Below are 11035 nucleotides of genomic sequence, written 5' to 3'. Positions count from 1 at the left end.
TGAATTTAAAGAGGTATAAGGTAGATTGTATTAAAATTAAGAGATGCTCTCCAAACAAGGCAACTTTAAGGGAATTTTGAAAACAAGTCCAATGGTAGGAGATGAGAAAAGATTTACAATAACATACAACAAATAATTTGTCTTCAGGCCACATTAAAAATTCCAAACCTATAGCAAAACTCAGACAATACAATTGATCAATGGTACCTCACAGAAACAGGTATCCAAATGGTCAATATATATATGACAAGATACTCAGTTTCATTATTAATCAGGGAGATGCACATTAAAGTCAAATTATCTATTGCTGTTTTCCCTCCAGAATGGCTTTAATAACAAAGGCAATCAATACAAAATGTTGACAAAAAAGTGGAACAACTAGAATTGTTTTCTTTTTAAAGATTTATTTATTTATCTGAAAGTCAGAGTTACACAGAGAGGAGAGGTAGAGAGAGAGAGAGAGAGAGGTCTTCCGTCTGTTGGTTCACTCCCCAATTGGCCGCAACGGCCGGAGCTGTGCCAATCTGAAGCCAGGAGCCAGGAGCTTTTTCTGGGTCTCCCACAGGGGTGCAGGGGCCCAAGGACTTGGGCCATCTTCTACTGCTTCCCCAGGCTACAACAGAGAGCTGGATTGAAAGTGGAATAGCCAGGTCTAGAACCGGCACCCATTTGGGATGCTGGCGCTTCAGGCCAGGGCGTTAACCCACTGAGCCACAGCACCGGCCCCATGGCAACAACTAGAATTGTTATACACTGATGGGGGCATGTAAACAGATTCATGATTTTGGAGAACTGAAATGATCCATTTAAGCTGAATCTACTTAGTCTACACTATGACACAGTGACTTCATTTCTGGACATATTCCCAAACATATCTGAGTCATAGATCTAAAGAAGAATGTCTGTAGGTGCTTTAATCATCCGAGTGTCTCCACTGAGTCCTGTGTTGTGGCATAGAAGGTTAAACTGCTGCCTTCAATGTGTACATTCCTTATGGGCACTGTTTAAAATCCAAGCTGCTCCACTTCCAGTCCAGCTCCCTGCTAATGTGCCTATGAAATAAGCAGAAGATGGCCCAAGCATGTGGGCTGCTGCACACACAAATGGATGATCAGCAAAGAATCTCCTGGCTCCTGGCTTCAGTCTGGTCCAGCCCTGGAAGTTGCAGCCATTTGGGGAGTGAATCAATGGATGAAAGATGGATTTCTCTCTCTCTCACTCTCTCTCACTCTCTGTCTCCCTCTCTCTCTCTCTCTCCCTCTCCCTCTGTATCGCTGTATTTCAAATTAATAAATATATCCTTAAAAAGTCTCCACTAACAAAATATCAATACATTTATACATGCTGTGGTGCATTCAAAGATGGGATGCATTAGTATGCATGAATGTGCTTGATAAGCTGATTCCATAAATGTTGGTCTTTTTAATAAATATAAATATGCGCTCATAAACATATTATTCACCGAAATAAACCAGCCAGTCTTGCATACTTACTGTGTGATTCGACTTCTATAATGTTCAAGCACAGTAAAGCTATTTTATGGTGTTAAAAGTTAAGGAAACTATTGTTTTGGGAAGGGTGCAATGACTGGGAGGTAGCAAGTGTGACTTCTGTATCTTGATATAGGTGCTAGGTACATGGATATATTTATTTTTGAAAAATGTATTAAGATATACAATTATGTTGTGTGTATTTTTAATTATTACTCTTAAATAAAACATTATAAAATATTATCAACCCTTCTTTTTTCTTCTATTGTATTTTCTTTCTGCAAAACACTTTAGTGATTACGACAAGAAAACATGGGAAAATACCTGTTCAATGAAATACAGCAGAATACTGTGTAGGTCAAGGACAAAGTCCAAACATAAGCTTTTTTTTCTATAAAATTACATCTTTTGATTGCAGAATTTGTAAGAAGCATGTTTTAAAAACCCAACCAAATTAGCCAAGAAGAGAGCAACGGTAAGGCCAGCTAAGGTACTATAAAACTACTTAGTGCTTTTATGTCAAAGTGGATCTTGCTTTATTACTGCCAGTGAGGATTTTTTAATGATCAGACCATGACTTCTATCACAATAAGACCTCTTAACTTTTGAAATTCAAAGTAGAAGGTAAAACATACCTGAGAATTAAGTAATATATAAACACATTAGAACTTAACCAAATAGCTTTTCAATAAAATGGGGCAGAGAGAGGGAGGGAGAGAGAACAAGTATTGGAGCCATTTTACATAATAACTAACCCCTCTGCAGTGACCCCGATATTCACAGGTAGCCTTCTGAAGGGGCAGCTTTTGTTATTAGCTGTTATCCTGTGTGTTTGTTATTTCCTCAGCTCCTTTTTTCACACTGAATCTTCTCTTTCAGTGTACTCTTCCTTTAACATCTTGTTTTATTTATTTGGCAACAAAATTGTGTGTACAATATGATGTTTTCAAAAACATGAGAGTGCTTAATATAGTTAGTGGATAAATTAAATTAATAGATAAGTTGAGAGGTGGGTGTTTAGCATGACCAATCAGCCACTGTTTGGGATATGTGCATCTGATATTAGAGTGTATGGGTTCCAGTCTGGGCTCCACTCTCCATTAACTTTCCTACATATGCACACCCTGGGAGGCAGCAGATGGCTCAAGAAGTTGTGTGCTTGTGTCTATGTGGGAAACTCGGATTGTGTTGTGTTTTTGATGCCTGGCTTAGGACTGGCCCAGTCCTAGCTGCTGTTGGCATTTGGGGAGCGAATTGGTAGATTAGACATCTCTCTCTCTCTTTCTCCCCATTTCAAATAAATGAAATACATAAATTTAAATTTTATTTTTAAAATAATATACATTTAAAAGTATTTATGATGGTACAAAATGTTCTTAAATCATACAAAGGTGCTTTATTTTTAAAATATGCATTTGCCTCAAAGTTTTTGAAGACCTATCATATATACATCATGGAATTGCTACATTAAGCTAATTAACATATGAATCACCTCCACATAGCCATTCTGTTGGCTAGAACACTTAAAATCAACCATATTAGCATTTTCCAAGAGTATGATGTGTTGAGTTCAGCCAGATCATCATGTTCTACAATACGCCCCTTGAACATTGCCATCTATGTCATATTTTGTATGATTCCCCACCACTGGTCCAGCCCCTGGTAACCACCATTCTCCTCTCTATTTCTATGAGTGACACTTTTTTAGACTCTACATATAGGTGAGATCGTGTGATATTTGTCTTTCTGTGCCTGGCTTATTTCCGTATTTTTTTTCAGACAATGTCTTTTTGACATTTGTTGTTAAGATAGACTTTAGGCATAAGTCTTTTGAAAGAAACCCATTGTCTGTTGTCTGTTGCACTTAATTGACATTAAAATACAGTAATATATTCATAATATCATTATTTACTTCCACCCCAGCTAAACTCTTCACAGAAGTGTGACATTTACTGGTTGAACACTGAAAACAGACCTATTTCCATGTTCAATATTTTTATTATGCAAAAACACTAAGAATAAGTATATATTTCCCTGTATGCTTGTGATTGTTGTCTTAATGCCACTCATGGAAGTTTGCCCACATTTGGCATTTTCTTTGCAATTTCTTATCTCTAATCAAAGTTCATAAAGGAAAATTTTCCCTAGCACTATCTGAACAGAACTCATGCCCCTCCAACATGCTCCTCACACAGCTCGGCAAAGATAATCAGGGCCAGGCCATGAGTTTGTGCCCTGAGCAAGTGCAGAGCCTTGAAAGAAGAGCTCTGTTGTGCTATTGCTGACCTCTAGCATCCCTTCTGTTTCTCCCTTTCTATTCATTAGTCACAAATTCAACTGCTTCCTAATTGCTTGAATTCTTTTATCATGGGGAAAGCAACCTAGTGAAGAATAAATTATTTAAATAAAACTCTGCAGAACTATTTTCAAGGGGTTGTATGATTTATCTGCACACTCTGGGCATTTTGGAAAGGGGAAAGAGTAGAAAGAGGGAAAGTGGAAGACAGAGCAATGGTGAATTCCCTCTGGTAAAACATCCAGACCTCCTAAAGCTGTGCCCCTGCTTCCTTTCTAACTCCTTGAAGTACGCTGACCTTGTGTATCAGACACATTGAACTCCTTTAATTTCTTTCATCTTGGCTTCTCTGCCTCCACTCACACTCCTAGCTTTCCTTCCTTCCTTGATGGTGGGAGTTGCATCCCCTACCCTGTCTCGCAGCATCTGTACTTCCCTTTCAAGGAAGCATCACGTTGGGCTGAGCTGTTGGATGCTGGTCTCCTCCACCAGTTCCTCACTCTGTGAAAGCAAAATGGCACCCTCCCTGTTAGAGCTCTATCTCCAGTACCCGGTAACAAAGCATTTGTTAAACATGTCAATGTACTTGGGGGAAAAAGCAGGAATATGGAAGAGAGGGGATGTTATACTAAAAAAAAAGCTATATAGAATAATGTTAGGCAGGCATTATGGTGCTGTGGATTTAGACACCAGCTCGGATTCCCAAATCACATACAGGAGCTCTGAGATAGAGTTTCAACTTTACTTCTGATTCAGATTTATGCTAATGCATCTGGGAGACAGTAGATGATATTTCAAGTGCTGGAGTTCCTGTCACTCATGTGTGAAACTCAGATGGAGTTACTGGATCCTGGCTTTGGCCTGGTCTGATCTTGGTTGTTGCAGGAGTTTCGGGAGTGAACTAGCAGGTTGACGATCTTTCTTTCTCTCTCTCTCTCTTTCTCTGTGTGTATGTGTGTGTGAGAGAGAGAGACTCAGCCTTTCAAATAAATTAAAAAAATTATTTGAAAACTAAAGTAAACTATTTGTAAAACTAGAACAACTGAACAATGCTTGTTTAGAAGGAAGAGGTGATGGAGGTAAACAGAAGTGGTGACCTAAAAAAAAAATATATGCAGTAGGAAAGTGGAAGATGGAGACAGAGTCAGGGACAAGAGAGGGAGGCAGAAAAACACACAAAGAGAGTATGCCTGGACTCTGAGAGAGAAGATATGTTTTGAAGGAAAAGGGATAGGGAAAATATAGAGAAATGATAGAGAATCTTACTGACTGTGCAATTGTGCCCAAGATTATCTCTGACTAACTGCCCTGCAAAATCACCAAAGAAATACGACCCTATGCCACAAATTGCCTATCCCTGAGTTTCACCGACGAGGACCACTTTTTTGATGGCACTGATCAGTTGTCCTAACATCCAGTTTAACTCTTCCTCTTCCATGATCAGAGGCTGGGGGATTATAAAGGAGTTCCGCCCTGCTCACTCCATTGCTGCCTAACAAAGAGAATGTATCGGTTATGTTGTCTTTCAGTAAAGTAGCACATGCACATGATTTTAATACTGCTGTACCAGTACAGCACAGAAGAATTTAAAATGAAAAGCAACAACTTCTGCTCCAGCCTTCTCCTCTCCCAGGCGGCCACCCAGAGTCTTCTGTGCTCTGTTGAGTTATTAATCACAGGTCTGTGGTGGTTCAACAATCAGGAATTCCACTTTCCTGGAAGACACTAGGCATAGGAAAAAAGCTAAAATTCCACATCTTATATTTAATATAATTACTTCATCGTGTATATGCATACTCAAGGAAACTGAGCAAGCCTGTGATGTTTCCCTTTTTATTTTGCTTTGAAACAATTTCTATTTTATGGTAGACTTGCAAGGATACTCCAAGTATAGGTCCAGAATGCCGTTCAACCAAATTCTCCCATTAATAACATGTTAGCACATTTGTTTTCTGTCTCATTCCCATATCCTCATGTGTGTATGTGTAGTGCATTGCATATATGTATATATATGTACATTTATATATGAAAGGTATTTTTTCAAAACATTTAAAATATTTTTATCTCATGCCCCTAAATAATCATGTTTAATTATATGTTTTATTTTTTAAAAGTATATGCTTGTAAAACAATCAAATTCATGATGTTCAGCATTGACATAAAGCTGTTTTCTAATACAGAGTCTATACATATATTTTGACAATTGTCCCAGTAATGGCCCCCAGCATATCCTCCATCCTGGCCAGCTTCAAGATCCCATTATTCATCCATTTACACAAGTTCTTTAATTTTCTTTACCTTTTATTGACAGTTTTCGAGAATAGAGTTCACTGGTTCTTTATGGTACCTTTCAAATGGAGTTTGATGTGACCTCATGACTGCATGAAGGTCGTACATGCTTTGTGGAAGTACATGCAGATGACATCTCCTTCTTAGTGCAACACATTAGAAGGAACATGACCCTACCTTATCCCATTGCTGATGTTGCTTCCAATTTTTTGGTCAAGATGTTGTGTAAGAGCTGTCTTACATTTAAGAATATGAAACAACATGTGTGGAGATAGAGTGAAATTAGATAAGTATCTTGTGCATTATCAAATGTTGTTCAAAATTTTAGCATCATTGATGATCTTTGCATGAAACAAGCATTTCCTTACAATTTAAAATGGTGCCTAAATTTATTGTGTCTTCTATATTTATTTATGACTTTGCTAGCTTATTTAGTGCTTCTTTTCTTTCAGTCTGGAGTTGTGGAAATTTACTTTGGTAAATGAATTATAATTCATTACTATCAATAGTTGCTCATGTTCATTTTTCCCATAAATTTGATCAGTTAAGGTTTTTTTCTTGATGGTTTTAGTGCTTATGAAATGCTCTCATTTCAGTTCAATTTGGCCACAGTGAAATACCTCAGACTGGGTAACTTATATGCTGTTTAATCTGTTCCATGGAATTGTGGAAGCTGTGGAGTCAAAGATCAAGTTGCTGGAAGATTCAGAGAGAGTGCGGTAGCAGAAACAGCAGAAGCCAAGTTGGGTGCATCCATTACTATCAGTGTTTTATTGCTCTGAGTCCTTCCAGCACACAGAGCATGGAAAAAGTGAATAATTACAATGAGTTACAGGTTTCCCTAAACCAGCTGGCTTCCCTTGCCTTTTACCGTTTCATACCCTTGTCCCTTCCCACAGTGAGGTGCCCAGACCTGTAATCCCCATTAAGTGGTTTCAAATTTTCAAGTCCAGATTTGTTTTCTGTTTGATAGTACAATATAATATTATATACAGTATTTGGCACTCCAACACCAGTAGTCCACACAAGCTCAGATATACCCACATTAAGTGACTCCAAAATTTTTTTTAACTTATTTTACCCTTTGTCTGAAAGGAAATAGTGAAATTACCATATTGAAAATGTACTGGGATTAGTCACTACTCCTACCATTGATGTGATGACATCACCTGAAATAAATATAGGGGCACATTTATTTTGTTTATATTCAAATGTGGAACTCCTCCTTGTTCAGATTAATTCTTTTTTTTAAAACCTCACTCAAATAATGTTTTTCTTTCTGAGATAACATTTAATTTACATTAAAGTCAAATGCTTAATGCTCCACTAAATAAAGAATTGAACTAGCAAAAAATTTATCAGGAATATAGGCAAGTGCTATAAACAGTAATCAAATAAAAAATGTAAATTTATCACTGTGTTTCCAAAACTCATTCTCAGAAGAGTGTAATTCCCTAACCATCCATTTCTTCCTTCTATCATTCTTCTGTAGATAAACAGTGCGGTCTGCTGGTGGTCTGTACTATTTCTGGTCTGTGACACAGCAGTTTGCCAGCTGTGATGCACCCATTCCACACAGGAGTTTCTTTGCCTGCCGTCTGGCTTCCTGCTAAGACACCTGGGGAAAGAAGCAGAAGACGACCCACGTGCTTCGGCCCTGTCATCCATGTGAGAGACAGGGAAAGAAGTCCTAGCTCCTGGAGTTGACCTGGCCCAGTCCTGGCTACTGGAGCCATTTCGGATGGGAACTAGTGAACTAGTGCTCTCTTTGTATCTTTGTCTCTCCCTCACTATGGCTCGGCCTTTCAGATAAAATGAACATTAAAAAAAAAGATATAATTATTTCCCCAATGCCCCATCTTCTTCCTTTCATAAAATGTAGACTGTATAGCACATCTTTCACTTAAGGATATGTCAGAGAAATCAATCAATATTAATTCATAAATCTCTCTTTTACTTTGAGCTGCATAACACCTGTAATAGTTAACATTCTCCAGAGAAACAGAACCAGTAGAATATATGGAGAGAGAGAGAGAGAGAGAGAGAGAGAGAGAGAGAGGAAGATTAATTGGCTTATGTAATTGTACAGGCTAATAAGTTTGAAATTCTAATCAGAAATTCAGATAAGAGCAGATTTGTAACCTTGTGTCTGAAATCTACCTTGAAAAGCAGCAGGCTAGAAGGCTGGGTGGTGCTTCAATGCTATGGTCTTAAGGAAGAATCCCATTCTCTTTTGGAAGTTTTAGTCTGAATTTTCTTTTAAGACACTGTTCTTTTAGGACACTTGTTGGTATGCAGTTTTAAATGTGTGGATTTTGGGGCCAGCGCTGTGGTGCAGAGGGTTAAAGCCCTGGCCTGTCACGCAGGCATCCCATATGGGCGCCAGTTCATGTCCTGGCTGCTCCTCTTCCGATCCAGCTCTCTGCTATGGCCTGGGAAAGTAGTAGAAGACGGCCCAAGTCATTGGGCCCCTGCACCTGCATGGGAGACCTGGAGGACGCTCCTGGCTCCTGGCTTCAGGTCGGCGCAGTGCCGGCCGTTGCAGCCATCTGAAGAGTGAACCAGCAGATGGAAGACCTCTCTCTCTGTCTCTACCTCTCTCTATAACTCTCTTTCAAATAAATCTTAAAAAAATTTTAAAAAGTGTGGGTTTTAAATTCTCAATTTATTTATGTATTTGTTTAAGAATTAGAGAAACAGAGAGAACTCCTGTCTACTAGTTTACTCCTTACATGCCCACAATGGCGAGAGCTCTGTTGAGGTTGAAATCAGAAGCCAGGAATTTAATGTGGGTCTCCTACATGGGTGGCAGGAACACATCACCATTGCCTCCCTGATTCTGCACTAGGAGAAAAATTGAATCATAGGTAGGAGCCAGGTATCAAACCAAGCTCCCTGTCTGATTCGGTACATGGACATCTTAACCAGTGTCCTAACGGCTATGCTAAATGCCCACTTTAAAAGATTTAAGTCTTTTGTTTTAAGGCCTTCAACTTCCTGGATGAGTTACACCCAAATTATGAAGGATAATTTGCTTTGCTTAAAATGTCCTGACTCCTCAGAAACCAAAAATGTATCTTCCATATGAACCAACTACTCACTCCTAGTAACACACCCAGAGGAAATGAAATCACCATATGAAAGAGTTACCTGTACTCATATGTTTATAGCAGCTCAATGCATAATAACTAAGATATGGAAACAATGTAGATAGATACCAAAAATGAGATATATAAACACACAATGATATACTACTCAGCCACAAAAGAATGAAGTCCTGATTTCTGCACCAAAATTGATGCAATGGGAGATTATGCTCAGTGAAATAATCCAGACCCAAAAAGACAAATACCACATTTTCTCTGAGCTCTGGTAGTTAATAAACAGGAGAGTATAAAAAAATTTATGCATGTGAGTGGCATTGATATCTTTGGATTTGATTATTGTTTATAACTCATGTCGATATTTCTACTGAACAGTGGTCTTTTTCTGTGGTGGAGATTTATTTATTTATTTGAAAGGTATAGTTACAGGGAGACAGAAACAAAGACAGAGAGAGAAAGAGGTCTTCCATCCACTGGTTCATTCCCCAAATGGCAGCAATGACCCCACCACAAAGTGGTGGGTCAAAGCACTTGGATCCACTGCTTTTCCAGGCACGTTAGCAGGGAACTGGATCAGAAGTGGAGCAGCTGGGACTCAAACCAGAGCCCATAAGGGATGCCAGCACTGCAGGAGGAAACTTTACCTGCTATGCCACAGTGCTGGACCCTGAACAGTGGTCTTTCTACTTTTTACATGCTGAACTCTTTATTGAGTGCGGCATTAAGCCTTTGACTTAAAAATAAATTTAGATGCTATCAAAAAATAAATAAAGGAAGGAAGGAAGGATGAAAAAAGGGAGAAAAGAAGGAAGGGAGGAACAGAGGGAAGGAGGAAGAGAAATATCATTATAATCTTAAAATTTTATCTGTGAGGTACATTAAATCTGCTATATTTATATTAATAAAAAGCAAATAAAATGAAAAATAATAAAATAAGGTATATCCACTTTATATGTTAAGCATGTTTGAAATTTTCCAAAAGAATAATAAAACCTTCATAGCAAAATCAAGTCTAATGTTCTACCAAGTCTAGCCAAGTTGACACATGAAAGTAATCACCATGGCATTTCATTGAGTGGATACTGTAGACTATCCACCACGTTAGTGAGTATGATTATTTAGAAAATTTATTGGATTTTTGCAATTACAAGGAGTGGTATAATAAATAACTTGGTATGTATGGGCTTTTTCATGTTTTTAAGAATCTTTCATGCATATTAATTAGTTCTTCATGTATTGCACTAGCTTTTTCTGTGTTGCAGTGAGGCAAATGGAGACCATCAGTTTGAGATGGGCTCCCTTCCTCTAGTTCACTCGCCAAATGCCTGCAACAGCAAGAGCTAGGCTGGGACTAGAGTGAGAGACCAGGAACTCAAAGTCTCCACGTAGTGTGGAAGGCACCCAATCACGTGAGCCATCCTTGCTGCCTGAAGCATCCACATCAGAGGGAAGCTGGAGTCAGGAGCTCAAGCTGGGGTTCTCATGTGGGAAACATACTTTTCAACCAGTGGGTTAAACAGCCTCTTCTTATGTTTTCTATTCATTATTTTGGCCTTCTAGTTACATCAGTCTTGGTATTTATTTATTTAATCATTTTCTTATGGTGTTTTTGTCATGGAAAAGTATTTTTCTCTTTAAATCTAGACTACCTTATCAATACTTTGTTTTATTGATTTTGTACTTCGAGTCACAGTTATAAAAGTGTTTCCTCGGCCAGCGCCGTGGCTCAACAGGCTAATCCTCCACCTTGCGGCGCCAGCACACCGGGTTCTAGTCCCGGTTTGGGGCGCCGGACTCTGTCCCAGTTGACCCTCTTCCAGGCCAGCTCTCTGCTATGGCCCGGGAGAGCAGTGGAG

Source organism: Lepus europaeus, chromosome 9, assembly GCF_033115175.1.
Source record: "Lepus europaeus isolate LE1 chromosome 9, mLepTim1.pri, whole genome shotgun sequence".
Lineage (NCBI taxonomy): Eukaryota > Metazoa > Chordata > Mammalia > Lagomorpha > Leporidae > Lepus > Lepus europaeus.
The sequence above is the reverse complement of the archived record's forward strand: the minus strand, read 5'-3'. Positions refer to the sequence as shown.